Genomic DNA, 15946 nt, shown 5'->3' on the forward strand with positions numbered 1-15946 from the left:
TCCAAGAGCAGAGGTTTGTAGAACAGCAGCAAGTTTCCCTTAAGTGGATCACCCAAGGTATATCGAACTCAGGGAGGAAGAGGTCAAAGATATCCCTCTCATGCAACCCTGCAACCACAAAGCAAGAAGTCTCTTGTGTCCCCAACACACCTAATAGGTGCACTAGTTCGGCGAAGAGATAGTGAAATACAGGTGGTATGAATAAGTATGAGCAGTAGTAACGGCGCCAGAAAAGTGCTTGCTGGCGTGCAGTTGATGGTAGTAATATTGCAGGAAGTAAAGATGCAGCGGAACAGTAAACAAGCAGCGATAGCAGTATTTAGGAACAAGGCCTAGGGATCATACTTTCACTAGTGGACACTCTCAACATTGATCACATAACAGAATAAATAAATAGATGCTAGACTCTACACCCTTTTGTTGGATGATGAACACCACTAACTGTGTAGGATTACACGAACCCTCAATGCCGGAGTTAACAAGCTCCACAATATTCAATGTTCATATTTAAATAACCTTAGAGTGCATAACAGATCAACATAACCAAACCAAGTACTAACATAGCATGCACACTGTCACCTTCACACTACGAAAGGAGGAATAGATGACATCAATACTATCATAGCAATAGTTAACTTCATAATCTACAAGAGATCACAATCATAGCCTACGCCAAGTACTACACGATGCACACACTGTCACCATTACACCGTGCAGGAGGAATAAACTACTTTAATAACATCACTAGAGTAGCACACAGATATATTGTGATACAAAACACATTGCAATCATAAAGAGATATAAATAAGCACTTCACTATGCCATTCATAACAGTGAATAAGTATTCTGTGAAATATAGCCTAAGAGACCCACACGGTGCACACACTGTCACCTTTACACACGTGGGACAAGGAGTCTCCGGAGATCACATAAGTAAAATCCACTTGACTAGCATAATGACATCTAGATTACAAGCATCATCATATGAATCTCAATCATGTAAGGCAGCTCATGAGATTATTGTATTGAAGTACATGGGAGAGAGATGAACCACATAGCTACCGGTACAGCCCCGAGCCTCGATGGAGAACTACTCCCTCCTCATGGGAGACAGCAGCGTTGATGAAGATGGTGGTGGTGTTGATGGAGAAGCCTTCCGGGGGCACTTCCCCGTCCCGGCGGCGTGCGAGAACAGACTCCTGTCCCCCAGATCTTGGCTTCGCGATGGCGGCGGCTCTGGAAGGTTTTCTCTGGTTTCGTCGAACGTGGTAGGGTTTTCGCGACGGAGACTTTAAGTAGGCGGAAGGGCAAGGTCGGTGGAGTCCTGGTGGGGCCACACACTAGGCCGGCGCGGCCAGGGCTTGGGCCGCGCCGCCCTACTGTGTCCCCACCTCGTGGCCCCACTTCGTTTCCCCTTCGGACTTCTGGAAGCTTCGTGGAAAAATAGGACCCTGGGAGTTGATTTCGTCCAATTCCGAGAATATTTCCTTACTAGGATTTCTGAAACCAAAAACAGCAGAAAACAGCAACTGGCACTTCGGCATCTCGTCAATAGGTTAGTTCCGAAAAACACATAATAATGACATAAAGTATGCATAAAACATGTAGATATCATCAATAATGTGGCATGGAACATAAGAAATTATCGATACATCGGAGACGTATCAGCATCCCCAAGCTTAGTTCCTGCTCATCCCGAGCAGGTAAATGATAACAAAGATAATTTCTGGAGTGACATGCCATCATAACCTTGATCATACTATTGTAAGCATATGTAATGAATGCAGCGATCAAAACAATGGTAATGACATGAGTAAACAACTGAATCATAAAGCAAAGACTTTTCATGAATAGTACTTTCAAGACAAGTATCAATAAGTCTTGCATAGGAGTTAACTCATAAAGCAATAATTCAAAGTAAAAGGTATTGAAGCAACATAAAGGAAGATTAAGTTTCAGCGGTTGCTTTCAACTTATAACATGTATATCTCATGGATAGTTGTCAATGTAAAGTAATATAACAAGTGCAATATGCAAGTATGTAGGAATCAATGCACAGTTCACACAAGTGTTTGCTTCTTGAGATGGAGAGAAATAGGTGAACTGACTCAACATAAAAGGTAAAAGAATGGCCCTTCGCAGAGGGAAGCATTGATTGCTATATTTGTGCTAGAGCTTTGGTTTTGAAAACATAAAGAGAGCATAAAAGTAAAATTTTGAGAGGTGTTTGTTGTTGTCAATGAATGGTAGTGGGCACTCTAACCCCCTTGCCAGACAAACCTTCGAAGAGCGGCTCCCATGAAGGACGTTATCTCTACCAGCAAGGTAGATCATCCATCTTCTCTTTTGTTTACACATGTATTTTAGTTTTATTTATGGATGACACTCCTCCCAACCTTTTGCTTACACAAGCCATGGCTAACCGAATCCTCGGGTGCCTTCCAACATTCACATACCATGAAGGAGTGTCTATTTGCAAAATTAAGTTGCTTACTGATGAATCAGAGCAAAACATGTGAAGAGAATTATTAATGAAGGTTGATTAATTGGGGGCTGGGAACCCCGCGCCAGCTCTTTTTGCAAAATTATTGGATAAGCGGATGAAGCCACTAGTCCATTGGTGAAAGTTGCCCAACAAGAATGAAAGATAAACACTACATACTTCCTCATGAGCTATAAAACATTGACACAAATCAGAGGTGATAAATTTTGAATTATTTAAAGGTAGCACTCAAGCAATTTACTTTGGAATGGCGGAGAAATACCATGTAGTCGGTAGGTATGGTGGACACAAATGGCATAGTAGTTGGCTCAAGGATTTTGGATGCATGAGAAGTATTCCCTCTCGATACAAGGCTTAGGCTAGCAAGGCTATTTGAAAAAAACACAATGATGAACCGGTGCAGCAAAACTCACATAAAAGACATATTGTAAACATTATAAGACTCTACACCATCTTCCTTGTTGTTCAAACTCTTTACTAGAAATTATCTAGACCTTAGAGAGACCAATTATGCAAACCATATTTTAGCAAGCTCTATGTATTTCTTCATTAATAGGTGCAAAGTATATGATGCAAGAGCTTAAACATGAGCACAACAATTGCCAAGTATCAAATTATCCAAGACATTTTATCAATTACTACATGTAGCATTTCCCGTTTCCAACCATATAACAATGAACGAAGCAGTTTCAACCTTCGCCATGAACATTAAAAGCTAAGAACACATGTGTTCATATGAACCAGCGGAGCGTGTCTCTCTCCCACACAAGCATTTATTCAAACAAAAATAAAAACAAAAATAAACAGACGCTCCAAGTAAAGTACATAAGATGTGACCGAATAAAAATATTGTTTCAAGAGAAGAAACCTGATAAATTGTTGATGAAGAAGGGGATGCCTTGGGCATCCCCAAGCTTAGACGCTTGGGTCTTCTTGAAATATGCAGGGATGAACCACAGGGGCATCCCCAAGCTTAGACTTTTCACTCTTCTTGATCATAGTATATCATCCTCCTCTCTTGACCGTTGAAAACTTCCTCCACACCAAACTCGAAACAAACTCATTAGAGGGTTAGTGCATAATCAAAATTTCACATGTTCAGAGGTGACACAATCATTCATAACACTTCTGGACATTGCCCAAAGCTTCTGAAAGTTAATGGAACAAAGAAATCCATCCAACACAGCAAAAGAGGCAATGCGAAATAAAAGACAGAATCTGTCAAAACAGAACAGTCCGTAAAGATGAATTTTAAAGTGGAACCAGACTTGCTCAGATGAAAATGCCCAAATTGAATGAAAATTGCGTACATATCTGAGGATCACGCACGTAAATTGGCAGATTATTCTGAGTTACCTACAGAGAATTCTGCCCAGATTCGTGACAGACAGAAATCTGTTTCTGCGCAGTAATCTAAATCTAGTATCAACCTTGCTATCAAAGACTTTACTTGGCACAACAATGCAATAAAATAAAGATAAGGAGAGGTTGCTACAGCAGTAACAACTTCCAAGACACAAATATAAAACAAAATTGCTGTAGTAAAATAAACACATGGGTTATCTCCCAAGAAGTTCTTTCTTTATAGCCATTAAGATAGGCTCAGCAATTTTAATGATGCACTCGCAAGAAATAAGATTTGAAGCAAAAGAGAGCATCAAGAGGCAAATTCAAAACAAATTTAAGCCTAACATGCTTCCTATGAAAAGGAATCTTGTACACAAATGAATTCATGAAGAACAAAGTGACAAGCATAGGAAGATAAAACCAGTGTAACTTCAAAAATTTCAGCATATAGAGAGGTGTTTTAGTAACATGAAAATTTCTACAACCATATTTTCCTCTCTCATAATAATTTTCAGAGGCATCATGAACAAACTCAACAATATAAGTATCACATAAAGCATTCTTATTCACATGCATAAAAGTATCATTACTCTCCACATAAGCATAATCAATTTTATTAGTTGTAGTGGGAGCAAATTCAACAAAGTAGCTATCATTATTATTCTCATAAAGTGTAGGAGGCATATTGTAATCATAATTAAACTTATCCTCCATAGTAGGCGGCACCAAAAGACAACTATCATTATAATCATCATAAATAGGAGGCAAAGTATCATCAAAGTAAATTTTCTCCTCAATGCTTGGGGGACTAAAAATATCATGCTCATCAAAGCCAGCTTCCCCAAGCTTAGAAATTTCCATATCATTAGCAACAATGGTGTTCAAAGCGTTCATACTAATATGTTCCATAGGTTTTTTTAATTTTCGCATCAAACCATCCATATCTTAAATCAGGAAATAGAATAAGAAGCTCATTGTTGTCCATTATGCCTAACTAGTGTAAACAAGAAACAAAAAGATGCAATTGCAGGATCTAAAGGAAATAGCTTCGAGCACACACGCAACGGCAACAGAAAAGTACTTTACCTGGGACCGGAGTATGAGTGCCTTTTACCTTTCCTCCCCGGCAACGGCGCCAGAAATTTGCTGTTGCCGTGGGAGTTGGCAATTTCCGTGGTGTAGCTTTTCTTCAGTTCCCCGGCAACGGCGCCAGAAAAGTGCTTGATATCTACGGGTGCTTCTATTCTTGTAGACAGTGTTGGGCCTCCAAGAGCAGAGGTTTGTAGAACAGCAGCAAGTTTCCCTTAAGTGGATCACCCAAGGTTTATCGAACTCAGGGAGGAAGAGGTCAAAGATATCCCTCTCATGCAACCCTGCAACCACAAAGCAAGAAGTCTCTTGTGTCCCCAACACACCTAATAGGTGCACTAGTTCGGCGAAGAGATAGTGAAATACAGGTGGTATGAATAAGTATGAGCAGTAGTAACGGCGCCAGAAAAGTGCTTGCTGGCGTGCAGTTGATGGTAGTAATATTGCAGGAAGTAAAGATGCAGCAGAACAGTAAACAAGCAGCGATAGCAGTATTTAGTGACAAGGCCTAGGGATCATACTTTCACTAGTGGACACTCTCAACATTGATCACATAACAGAATAAATAAATAGATGCTAGACTCTACACCCTTTTGTTGGATGATGAACACCACTAACTATGTAGGATTACACGAACCCTCAATGCTGGAGTTAACAAGCTCCACAATATTCAATGTTCATATTTAAATAACCTTAGAGTGCATAACAGATCAACATAACCAAACCAAGTACTAACATAGCATGCACACTGTCACCTTCACACTATGAAAGGAGGAATAGATGACATCAATACTATCATAGCAATAGTTAACTTCATAATCTACAAGAGATCACAATCATAGCCTACGCCAAGTACTACACGATGCACACACTGTCACCATTACACCGTGCAGGAGGAATAAACTACTTTAATAACATCACTAGAGTAGCACACAGATATATAGTGTTACAAAACACATTGAAATGATAATGAGATATAAATAAGCACTTCACTATGCCATTCATAACAGTGAATAAGTATTCTGTGAAATATAGCCTAAGAGACCCACACGGTGCACACACTGTCACCTTTACACACGTGGGACAAGGAGTCTCCGGAGATCACATAAGTAAAATCCACTTGACTAGCATAATGACATCTAGATTACAAGCATCATCATATGAATCTCAATCATGTAAGGCAGCTCATGAGATTATTGTATTGAAGTACATGGGAGAGAGATGAACCACATAGCTACCGGTACAGCCCCGAGCCTCGATGGAGAACTACTCCCTCCTCATGGGAGACAGCAGCGTTGATGAAGATGGCGGTGGTGTTGATGGAGAAGCCTTCCGGGGGCACTTCCCCGTCCTGGCGGCGTGCCGGAACAGAGACTCCTGTCCCCCAGATCTTGGCTTCGCGATGGCGGCGGCTCTGGAAGGTTTTCTCTGGTTTCGTCGAACGTGGTAGGGTTTTCGTGACGGAGACTTTAAGTAGGCGGAAGGGCAAGGTCGGTGGAGTCCTGGTGGGGCCACACACTAGGCCGGCGCGGCCAGGCCTTGGGCCGCGCCGCCCTACTGTGTCCCCACCTCGTGGCCCCACTTCGTTTCCCCTTCGGACTTCTGGAAGCTTCGTGGAAAAATAGGACCCTGGGCGTTGATTTCGTCCAATTCCGAGAATATTTCCTTACTAGGATTTCTGAAACCAAAAACAGCAGAAACAAAGAATCGGCACTTCGGCATCTCGTCAATAGGTTAGTTCCGGAAAACGCATAATAATGACATAAAGTATGCATAAAACATGTAGATATCATCAATAATGTGGCATGGAACATAAGAAATTATCGATACGTCGGAGACGTATCAGTAGCCTGATGGAGAAGGAATATGTTGCCCCCCGAGGCGACACAAGTAGAACGCTGATGCCGCAACCATCCTCACAGACCGATCCATCGAAGAACATGGCCCATGCACGCACAGACAGTGCTGCTACATCCGTGTTTATTCGTTCCGCAATAAGATCAGCCAACGCTTGTCCCTTGACTGCTTTCGCAGGCTGATACCGGATGTCAAATTCCGATAATGCAAACATCCATTTACCGAGTCGGCCTTTCAACACAGGAGCCGACATCATATGCTTGATGACATCCGATTTGCATATGAAGATGATTTCCGCTGACAGCAAGATGTGCTGAAGCTTGGTGCAGGTGAAAAACAAACAGAGGCACAACTTCTCGATCTCAGGGTACCTTGTTTCTGCATCCAACATCCTTTTGCTGAGGTAGAAAGCCACTTTCTCCAGACCATCATAAACCTGCACCACGACTGACACGATGGAGGTGTCAGCTACTGACAAATAAATGTAGAACGGTCTGTCTTGCTGAGGCGGAACCAAAATAGGTGGTTTCGTTAGGTACTCCTTGATCTCGTCAAATGCTCGTTGTTGCTCTGCCCCCAGCGAAACTCCTCATCAGACTTGATTTTGACCAATCCCATGAACGGCTCGATTCGTCCTGACAGGTTGGAGATAAACCTTCTGATGAAATTGATTTTGCCGATGAGACACTGGAGTTCCTTCTTCGTGGTAGGTGGCTTCATCGTTCGCACTGCCTCCTGACTTTTCAGGCCGATCTCAATTCCACGTTCATGAACCAAGAAACCCAAGAATTGACCGGCCGTTACACCAAAAGCACACTTCTTTGGATTCATTCTTAGTCCGAACTTTCTAGTTCGGTCCAGGACGTCTCGCAAATCTTTCAAGTGTCCTTCCACTGAGACAGACTTGACTACCACATCGTCGATGTAAATCTCCACCAATTTGCCGATCAGATCATGAAAGATGTAATTCATGGCTCTTTGGTACGTCGCGCCGGCATTCTTCAGTCCAAATGTCATGACCACGTATTCAAACAAGCCTACCGAGCCTGGTACTCTGAATGCAGTCTTGTGTATATCTTCTGGGGCCATAAAAATTTGGTTGTAGCCGGCATTGCCATCCATGAAACTTAAAATTTTATGGCCAGCAGCTGCGTTGATCAATGTCTCGGCTACTGGCATTGGGTATTCATCCTTTGGAGTGACACTATTGAGATTCCGAAAATCTATGGCGACGCGCCATCGGCCATCCTTTTTCTCCACAGGTACGACATTGGAAATCCACTCAGCATACCTGCATGGCCTGATGAACCCGGCGTTCAACATTTTCTCGATCTCTTTTTTGACTTCTACTAAAATTTCGGCCTTCATCTGTCGTGCTCGCTGCTGGAACGGCCGAAATCCTTTCTTCAGAGGGAGCCGATGCTCAATGATGCTCCTTTCTAACCCATGCATCTCTGTATAATCCCATCCAAAACAATCTGGGTACTCTTTCAGTAAAGCTATCATCAGGCCCCTCAGATGTGGATCTAACTTTTTGCTGATGAATGTTGGTCGTGGCTTATCCCCAGGACCAATGTCAATCTCTTCTAGCTCATCAGCTGATGTAAACCCGTATCCTAGCTTTCCGTCGCCTGCTAGATCAATGCTGAACACAGGCAAAATGCATGTTGAGGATAATTTTGGCCGATCGCTGTAATCGGCCTCCTTTATCATTGCAATGCTCAATGAGGGTTCACAATTTATTGGTGCTCTACTATGACTACGTGACATGCTTGAGGTAAGCTCATTGCTTTTTATTTTTTGGGGCCGATCGCAGGGATCAGCCTTGCCACGTTCGTCTACTGACTCTGGTCGTGCTACTCTGTCAGGCCGGTGGATAAGACCAGCCTCACCCCGTTTTTTGAAGCTTCGATGCGCTCACAGCCGTCCAAACTGATTCCAGAGAGCGGCTCTTGGTCGTCTGCATCCCAAATATTCATGCCAGCTAGTGAGATCTCGATCGAGTCATCTGCCTGAACGACCTCTACTTCATCTCCATCCCACTGTATGATGCATTGGTGCATTGTAGATGGAATGCAACAGTTCGCATGAATCCAATCCCTTCCTAGCAGGACAGCGTAAGTGCTTTTACTGTCGACGATGAAGAACGAGGTAGGGATGGTTTTTCGGCCCACGGTTAAATCCACGTTCAGAACACCTTGTGCTTCTGACGCTTGGCCGTTGAAATCGCTTAATGTGGCGTTGGTCTTGATCAGATCTTCGTTAGAGCGTCCCAAACGTCGTAGCATGGAATACGGCATTATGTTGACTGTTGCTCCCGTGTCAACTAACATCTTGCTGACAGGCTGCCCATTAATGTAACCTTTCAAGTATAGAGCTTTCAAATGCCTGTAGCTCCTCTCTCGTGGCTTCTCAAAGATAACGGGCCGTGGACCGCAGTCAAACTGTGCTACTGGCACTTCTTCGATCCTTGGAGTACGAAACTCCGTCGGCAGTATGAACACCATGTTTGTATCAGCCGATGCCTCTGCATCGGCTTTTGTCTGCTTGGGGCACCACACTTTCTTTGGCGGGCGCGTCTCCGTCTTCAACATTTGCTGAATTTTTTCGGCCAGATCGGGCCGTGCTTTCCTCAACGTGTACATGTATTGCGCCTCGGCTTCTTCCAAGTTTCGTAGCCGCTGCACCCTACGCTTCTGGGAATGGCTGAGTCCATCAGGGCACCACCTTGGCCGGTGGTATCTGTCTTCTTCTTCATCTTCTGACTCCTCGAAATCTTCATCTCGAGATGACTCAGCTCGTCTGCTCTGAGGTGGGAGGGGCCCTAGACGCTTGAACACTGAAACTTCAGTTGTTCCCTTCCTCTGCTGTCTACACTCTGGGCAGTTGTCGATCGTGGGCAATCGGCTCATTCCTGAGTCCCAGCAGTGCTTAAAGAAAGGACAATCCCAGTGTCTGTCCACGTCTTCCTGCTCTCTTGACCTCCCCTTTGCGTGATGCTCATATCCTTCGTCGTCACTATCATATCGACGATACTTCCTGTTGTCTGCATCAGACCGATGATATCTCTCATCATCCATGTCATATCGCCGACGTCGGTCATACTGATGCTCGTATTTGTTAAGGAGATGCGCGGAGAGTGGTCGTTGATACCGCACGCTTCTCACTTCTTCCTCGGTCAAGTATCGTCTGTCATCATTTTGGGGCCGGTCGAGTGGATCGGCCTCCTCTTTATCCTTGCCACGGGGGCAACTGCTTTCTGCTTTATCCTTGCCGTGGCGGTTCACAAGCCCTGCCATGTTGATATTGAACGAGAAACCTGGCTGACGCTTCGTGGCATGGTTGAGCTCCACCATGTTGACGCCAGGAATCGGCTGCGTGTCCACTTTCATGGCAAACTGATTGAAGATTAATCGGCCTGATTCTATTGCCATTTGAATCTGTCCGCGCAATACTTTGCAGTCGTTGGTGGTGTGGGTGAACGTGTGATGCCATTTGCAGTACGGTCTGATAGGGCAAAGGTGGCCGATCTTTCGATGAGAGTATGATAGCGTCGATTTGTTGGTGGAGTTCGTGCTTCACGATCCGACTACACGTGCAAAGCTCGTGCGCCAATGCAATCGCTAGGACAATCTCCGGGAGTTACTGATCTTGTGGAAGCACGATCAGCCTGACCAGCGAGGGTCTTAATTCCTACCTGAAATCGAGAACAAGTAAGAACTAATAATGCAATCAGAATTATTGCGGATATAGATGAAAGCTTTATTGAAAAGGTGGGATTCTGAATAGTCGGTCTTGTTCTGGGCGTTGGCCTCAAAAGAAGTACACGAGAGTTGCAGCAATGGCTAACTTTTAGTCTAATCAAAATCCGAGTCTAAACGTGACGGCTATGGGGGTATTTAAAGGAGGAAAAGGTGGGGTTTCGACCAGCCATACGTATGGTGGCCGAACCAAACCCTAGAAGGCCTTTCCCCCTTCAATACGGACTCTAAAAAGTGGCTGACTTAATTCTGGCGAAAATGACATGGGCCTGGCCCAAAACTAAAGGTGACGCAGCACCATATTATGCTATGGACGAAATTATGAAGTGGAGAACTCTATATTTCATCCATGTCTTCATCTCTTCTTATGATGGCTTCAAAGTCCTGAAATCTCCACTTGTGGCGTCATCTTCAATCCTCAAGTGCTTGCTGCCATCTCCTCCATGTGTGATCATGCTCCAATGCTTGTCCTCCTCATCCATGCTAGGTCCATCATTCCTAAGAGTAACAAACATATCTGATTTAGGCAGCATCATATTCTCATGTATATGAGGAACAGTTCCAAGAAACGAAAGTACCTGATAGTTAAGTTGTTTGGCACAAGCTCGAGTGATTGGTCCTTGTATTTGTGTGGCTGTAGGTACAGCGGTTGTATCAATAGATGGGATGTCCTCATCATGCCCCCCTTCTTGAATTGAAGTCGTCCTCGACGCAAGCTCATCTTCTTCACCAAAGTAAGGCTTCAAATCTGCAATGTTAAATGTAGGACTTACCGGACCCAATTCTGCAGGAAGCTCAAGTTTATATGCATTATCATTTATTTTCTCTAACACCTTAAAAGGATCAGTGGCACGGGGCATTAACTTAGACTTGCGCAATGCAGGAAAATGATCTTTGCGCAAATGCAACCAAACAAGATCACCAACATCAAACACAACATGCTTTCTTCCTCTATCCCCAGCAATTTTATACTTAGCATTCATGCGTTCTATGTTGTCTTTAGTAGTCTCATGCAATTTTAATATCAATTCAGCATGTTGTGTAGCATCCAAATCATTTTGCACCGAAGATGGTAAAGGCAATAAATCAATAGGTGCACGTGGAACAAAACCATACACAATCTCAAAAGGGCACATCTTAGTGGTAGAATGCAGCGAACGATTGTAAGCAAATTCAATATGAGGCAAACACTCTTCCCACAATTTTAAGTTCTTCTTCAAAACAGCCCGCAACATAGTAGACAAAGTTCTATTTACTACTTCAGTTTGTCCATCAGTTTGGGGATGACATGTAGTACTAAACAGCAATTTAGTCCCCAACTTAGCCCATAAACATCTCCAAAAGTGGCTAAGAAATTTAGTATCACGATCAGAAACAATAGTATTTGGCACACCATGTAAACGCACAATTTCGCGAAAGAACAAATCAGCAACATGTGTAGCATCATCAGTTTTGTGACATGGAATAAAGTGTGCCATCTTAGAAAACCTATCCACAACAACAAAGATACTATCCCTCCCCTCCTGTGTACGAGGCAAACCCAAAACGAAATCCATAGAAATATCCTCCCAAGGTACACTAGGAACAGGAAGAGGCATATATAAACCATGTGGATTAAGTCGAGACTTAGCTTTTTGACATGTAGTGCAGCGTGCCACAAATCTCTCAACATCTCGACGCATACGTGGCCAAAAGAAGTGTGCAGCAAGTACATCCTCCGTCTTCTTCACACCAAAGTGACCCATCAATCCTCCTCCATGCGCCTCCTGCAACAACAAAAGATGAACGGAACTATCTGGGATGCATAGCTTGTTAGCACGGAACAAAAATCCATCATTGAGGACGAATTTGTTCCATGTTCTACCATCTTTACAATTCAGCAACACATCTTTAAAATCAGCATCATGCAAGTATTGTTCCTTTATGGTTTCTAATCCAAAAATCTTGAAGTCAAGTTGAGATAGCATAGTATAACGGCGCGACAAAGCATCAGCAATAACATTATCTTTACCCTTTTTGTGTTTGATAACATAAGGAAAAGACTCAATAAACTCAACCCACTTTGCATGGCGGCGATTCAACTTAGCTTGACTACGAATATGCTTCAAAGATTCATGATCAGAATGTATAACAAATTCTTTAGGCCATAAATAATGTTGCCAAGTTTCTAATGTCCGAACCAGCGCATATAATTCTTTATCATAAGTAGAATAGTTCAGACTAGGCCCACTCAATTTTTCACTAAAATATGCAACAGGTTTGCCCTCTTGTAATAACACACCTCCCAAACCAATTCCACTAGCATCACATTCAAGCTCAAAAGTCTTATTGAAATCAGGAAGTTGGAGTAATGGAGCATGTGTTAACTTATCTTTCAGAATCATGAAGGCTTCTTGTTGTGCATCGCCCCACACAAAGGGCACATCCTTCTTTGTAAGCTCATTCAACGGCGCAGCAATGGATCCAAAATCTTTCACAAAGCGCCTATAGAAACCAGCGAGGCCAAGAAAACTCCTCACTTGTGTGACCGTCTTTGGCTGCGGCCAACTCTCAATTGCCTCAATCTTGGCTGGATCAACTTCAATACCCTGCGCAGTAACAACATAGCCAAGAAACGCAACTCGATTGGTGCAAAAGGTGCACTTCTCAAGATTACCATACAAACGTGCATCACGTAAAGCATTGAAAACAGCACGTAAATGATCCAAATGTTCCTCCAAAGATTTGCTATAAATCAGAATATCATCAAAGTATACCACCACAAAACGTCCAATAAAAGCACGTAAAACTTCGTTCATCAGTCTCATGAAAGTACTAGGTGCATTAGTTAAACCAAAAGGCATTACTAACCACTCATATAAACCGAACTTAGTTTTAAACGCTGTTTTTCATTCATCTCCTAATTGCATACGAATCTGGTGGTAACCACTACGCAAATCAACTTTAGAGAACATAATAGAACCACTCAATTCATCAAGCATATCATCTAAACGAGGTATAGGATGACGGTAACGAATGGTAATATTATTAATAGTTCTACAATCAGTACACATGCGTGAAGAACCATCCTTCTTAGGTACCAAAATAATAGGAACAGCACATGGACTAAGAGACTCACGAATGTAACCTTTATCTTGGAGAACCTGAATTTGTCGCTGAATCTCTTTCGTCTCTTCAGGATTGGTACGATATGGCGCACGGTTGGGCAGCGAAGCACCTGGAATCAAGTCAATCTGGTGTTCTATCCCACGGATAGGTGGTAGTCCAGGTGGTACATCTTGTGGGAACACATCAATAAACTCCTGCAAAAGGTTAGCAACCGCAGGTGGCAAAGAAGGAGGCATATCCTCAAATGAAAACAGAACTTCTTTGCAAATAATAGCATAGCATTGAGTAGTGTTCACATCAAGTTCAGCAATATCAGATTTGCTAGCAAGCAAACAAGGATTTTTCAAACGAATTTCAGTAGCATGGTTCGAATCAGATTTAGTATTAGCCTTATGTGGAACAAAATCTGCAGCAACAATCTGATTCTCACTCTTATGTTTCTCCTCGTTTTTTACTCTACTAGCTCTAGCAAGATCATCTTTTAGTATTTGTTCAGGAGTCATAGGTTTGAGACCAATTTTCTTTCCATCATGCATAAGAGAATACTGATTAGTTTTACCATTATGAACAGATTCTCTATCAAATTGCCAAGGTCTACCAAGTAACAAAGAACAAGCTTGCATAGGTACAACATCACAATCAACAAAATCAGAATATGTACCAATAGTAAAATGCACACGTGTAGTTCTTGTTACCTTGAGCTTCCAAGAGCTCTCAAACCATTGAATGTAGTATGGATGTGTGCGCTGTCTTGTAGGGAGAGAAAGCTTCTCCACCATGTCAACGCTAGCCAGATTATTGCAGCTCCCTCCATCAATGATGATCCTTATAGCTCTCTCTTTTACAACGCCTCGTGTTTGGAACAGATTGTGGCGTTGATCATGCTCAGCTCTGCTCAATTGCACGCTCAACACACGCTGTGCAACTAAGCTCCTGTACTGATCAGCAGTGTCAGCTTCCATTACCTCCATCTCTCTCTCAGAATCAGAATTGGCACAATCACGTGCAGCAATAAGGGCCAATGTATCTTCATCAAAGTCGCTTGCAGAATCATATTCGCCATCTTCACGCACCAACATCACACGCTTGGTTCTGCATTCTCTCTCTCTATGTGTCCAAATCCCAAGCATTTGCGACATTGTATGTCGCGCGTCTTCCCCGTGGAGGCCATCGAAGATGAACTCCGAGGAGGACCAGCAGATGGTGGTGGAGCAGCAGCAGATGGAGTTCGTGATGCAGGCGCGGTGTACTTGGAGGTAGGAGGTGCTGGTGCAGCCCCACGAGATGGTGGCGCTGATTGTCGCGAAGTCCATGACGATGTACGACCTGCAGAAACATTAGCTTTTCTCCATGGTGGTTGACGATCATGCACTTAACGTTCAGCTTTGCAAGCAAGATGAAACAAGCGAGTAATAGTGTTGTACTCCTTATAATCTAAAATATGCTGAATCTATTTATTCAAACCACCAAAGAAACGTGCAAGCATAGCCTCATTATCCTCTACAATACCACAGCGAATCATACCAGTTTGCAATTGTTGATAATAGTCTTCTACAGAATTTTTTCCTTGTTCTAAGCGAGACAATTTTTTAAGCAAATCATGTTGATAACGTGGAGGAACAAAACGAGTACGCAAAGCAAGTTTTAAACCAACCCAAGTAGTAGGAATATTAGCATGGTGTACTCTACAATGCTCAGACCACCAAATAGATGCAAAATCTGTGAACTCACAAGTAGCAGCACTAACGCGCAAATGATCAGGATAGCGTAAACATGCAAAGCGTTGCTCTACTTCCAATTCCCATGTAAGATATGCATCAGGATTATATCTACCCTCAAATGGCGGAATATTCAATTTTAGTTTAGCAACATGGTCATCATCACGTACCGGCCGTGGAGGTGGTCGAGCGTGGCGGTTCAGCTGCCGTGGACGACCAGGAGCAGGTTGTTGGACCTCCTCGTCATCCAGCACGTTCTCATCTACGTGCTCATCCTCGTTCCCTCCATAATCCTCGTATCCTTCATCAGAAGGCGCGTCATGTGCGGCAGCAGCAGCAGCGGTACCTGCAGGAACGTCCGCACGAGGAACGCGGCGTGCGCGGTGTTGCACGTTGGCGCGAGGCGGCGGTAACCGAGTCAACAACTCCTGGAACTTGGCGTCGAGCTTGGAGTTGAAAGCTGCCTCGAGGCCATCGATCTTGTCCAGCGCGTCGGTGAGTTTGGCATCAACATCACTGAGGCGCCCATCCACGTCGGTTGCATGCCCGCCCAAAAGATGGGT

Source organism: Lolium perenne, chromosome 2 (genome assembly GCF_019359855.2).
Source record: "Lolium perenne isolate Kyuss_39 chromosome 2, Kyuss_2.0, whole genome shotgun sequence".
Taxonomy (NCBI): Eukaryota; Viridiplantae; Streptophyta; class Magnoliopsida; order Poales; family Poaceae; genus Lolium; species Lolium perenne.